We start from the raw sequence: 3,906 nt of genomic DNA on the forward strand, positions 1-3,906 counted from the left end.
GGGGGGGTTCCGATAACCCCCCGATACTCCGGTATATATCCGATAACCCCCGAAACCATTCCGGTGTCCGAATATAGTCGTCCAATATATCAATCTTCATGTCTCGACCATTTTAAGACTCCTCATTATGTCCGTGATCACATCTGGGACTCCGAACAATATTTGGTACATCAAAACTCATAAAGTCATAATATAACTATCATCGAAACCTTAAGCGTGCGGACCCTACGGGTTCGAGAACAATGTAGACATGACCGAAACACGTTTCCGGTCAATAACCAATAGCAGAACCTGGATGCTCATATTGGCTCCCACATATTCTACGAAGATCTTTATCGGTCAAATCGCATAACAACATACGTTGTTCCCTTTGTCATCGGTATGTTACTTGCCCGAGATTCGATCGTCGGTATCTCAATACCTAGTTCAATCTCGTTACCAGCAAGTCTCTTTACTCATTATGTAATACATCATCTCGCAACTAACTCATTAGTCACATTGCTTGCAAGGCTTATAGTGATGTGTGTTACCGAGAGGGCCCCAGAGATATCTCTCCGACAACCGGAGTGACAAATCCTAATCTTGAAATACGCCAACCCAACAAGTACCTTCGGAGACACCTGTAGAGCACCTTTACAATCACCCAGTTACGTTGTGATGTTTGATAGCACATAAAGTGTTCCTCCGGTAAACGGGAGTTTCATAATCTCATAGTCATAGGAACATGTATAAGTCATGAAGAAAGTAGTAGCAACATACTAAACGGTCAAGTGCTAAGCTAACGGAATGGGTCAAGTCGATCACATCATTATCCTAATGATGTGATCCCGTTAATCAAATGACAACTCTTTTGTCCATGGCTAGGAAACATAACCATCTTTGATAAACAAGCTAGTCAAGTAGAGGCATACTAGTGACACTCAGTTTGTCTATGTATTCACACATGTATCATGTTTCCGGTTAATACAATTCTAGCATGAATAATAAACATTTATCATGATGTAAGGAAATAAATAATAACTTTATTATTGCCTCTAGGGCATATTTCCTTCAGTCTCCCACTTGCACTAGAGTCAATAATCTAGTTCACATCACCATGTGATTTAACACCAATATTCACATCTGTATGTGATTAATACCCATAGTTCACATCGTCATGTGATCAACACCAAGGGTTTACTCGAATCAATAATCTAGTTCACATTGCTATGTGATTAACACCCAAAGAATACTAAGGTATGATCATGTTTTGCTCGTGAGAGAAGTTTAGTCAACGGGTCTGTCAAATACAGAGCCATATGTATTTTGCAAATATTCTATGTCTTCAATGCTTTGCACGGAGCTACTTTAGCTAATTGCTCCCACTTTCAATATGTATCCAGATTGAGACTTAGAGTCATCTGGATCAGTGTAAAAGTTTCCACCAATGTAACTTTTACGACGAACTCTTTCATCACCTCCATAATCGAGAAACGTCTCCTTAGTCCTCACTAAGGATATTCTTGACCGCTGTCCAGTGATCTACTATTAGATCAAAATTGTATTCCTTTGCCAAACTCAGAGCAAGGTATACAATAGGTCTGGTTCACAACATTGCATACTTTATAGAACTTATGACTGAGGCATAGGGAATGTCTTTTCATTCTCTTTCTATTTTCTGCCATGGTCGGGTTTTTGAGTCTTACTCAACTTCACACCTTGCAACACAGGCAATAACTCATTCTTTGACTGTTCTATTTTTGAACTACTTCAAAATCTTATCAAGGTATGTACTCATTTAAAAATCTTATCAAGTGTCTTGATCTATCTATATAGATCTTGATGCTCAATGTGTAAGCAGCTTCACCGAGGTCTTTCATTGAAAAACTTTTATTCAAGTATCCTTTTATGCTATCCAGAAATTCTATATTATTTCCAATCAACAATATGTCATCCACATATAATATCAGAAATGCTATAGAGCTCCCACTCACTTTCTTGTAAACACAGGCCTTTCCAAAAGTCTATATAAAACCATATGCTTTGATCAATTCATCAAAGCGTATATTCCAACTCTGAGATGCTTGCACCAGTCCATTGATGGATCGCTGGAGCTTGCACATTTTGTTAGCACCTTTTGGATCGACAATACCTTCTGGTTGCATCATATACAACTCTTCTAGAAATCCATTCAGGAATGCCGTTTTTACATCCATTTGCCACATTTCCTAATCATAAAATGCGGCAATTGCTAACATGATTCGAATAGACTTAAGCATCAATACGAGTGAGAAAATCTCATCATATTCAACACCTTGAACTTGTCAAAAAATCTTTCGCGACAAGTCGAGCTTTGTAGATAGTAACACTACTATCATCGTCTGTCTTCCTCTTGAAGATCCATTTATTTTCTATGGCTTGCCGATCATCGGGCAATTCCACCAAAGTCCATACTTTGTTCTCATACATGGATCCCATCTCAGATTTCATGGCCTCAAGCCATTTTGCGGAATCTGGGCTCATCATTGCTTCCTCATAGTTCGTAGGTTCATCATGGTCTAGTAACATGACTTCAGAATAGGATTACCGTACCATTATGGTGCGGATCTTAATCTGGAAGATCTACAAATTTTGGTAGTAACTTGATCTGAAGTTTCATAATCATCATCATTAGCTTTCTCACTAATTGGTGTAGGAATCACTAGAACTAATTTCCGTGATGAACTACTTTCCAATTCAGGAGAAGGTACAATTACCTTATCAAGCTCTACTTTCCTCCCACTCACTTCTTTCGAGAGAAACTCCTTCTCTAGAAAGGATCCATCTTAGCAACGAATAACTTGCCTTCGGATCTGTGATAGAAGGTGTACCCAACAGTTACCTTTGGGTATTCTATGAAGACGCACTTCTCCGATTTGGGTTCGAGCTTATTAGCTTGAAACTTTTTCACAAAAGCATCACAGCCCCAAACTTTAAGAAACGACAACTTTGGTTTCTTGCCAAACCATAGTTCATAAGGCGTCGTCTCAACGGATTTTGATGGTGCCCTTGTCGGTGTCAAAACCGGCGGATCTCGGGTAGGGGGTCCCGAACTGTGCGTCTAGGCGGATGGTAAAGGAGACAAGGGACACGATGTTTTTACCCAGGTTCGGGCCCTCTCGATGGAGGTAAAACCCTACTCCTGCTTGATTAATATTGATGATATGGGTAGTACAAGAGTGGATCTACCACGAGATCAGAGAGGCTAAACCCTAGAAGCTAGCCTATGGTATGATTGTTGTTCGTCCTACGGACTAAAACTCTCTGGTTTATATAGACACCAGAGAGGGCTAGAGTTACATAGAGTCGGTTACAATGGGAGGAGATCTTCATATCGTATCGCCAAGATTGCCTTCCACGCCAAGGAAAGTCCCATCCGGACACGGGACGGAGTCTTCAATCTTGTATCTTCATAGTCCGGGAGTCCGGCCAAAGGTCATAGTCCGGCCATCCGGACACCCCCTAATCCAGGACTCCCTCAGTAGCCCCCGAACTAGACTTCAATGACGATAAGTCCGGCGCGCAAGTTTGTCTTCGGCATTGCAAGGCGGGTTCTTCTCCAAATTCCCTGTACCTGTCGAATAGTGTCTGGCTTCTAGTGCGTGCTGCTCTCCTCGGCTTCCGTGCCCCATAATGACCATCTTTCACATGTTAAACGAATGTGAAAAGCCAGGGGTTTTCTTCATTTACCCCCCAGTTGCATTAATGAGCCGCCCATAAAAGAGACGGAGATTTAGATCCAGTCCACACCACCTTTCCTCCGCGAGTATCCATCAGAGTGCTTTCGACAGAGATCCATTCCACCATGGCCGGTCAGAGCAGCTCCTCCTCTCGCCTCTCCAGCCCTCGGCCTGGAGTTTGGGAGCGGTGTTCCGTCCCTCATAGCAA

The sequence above is a fragment of the Triticum dicoccoides genome, chromosome 3B (assembly GCF_002162155.2).
Source record: "Triticum dicoccoides isolate Atlit2015 ecotype Zavitan chromosome 3B, WEW_v2.0, whole genome shotgun sequence".
Lineage (NCBI taxonomy): Eukaryota > Viridiplantae > Streptophyta > Magnoliopsida > Poales > Poaceae > Triticum > Triticum dicoccoides.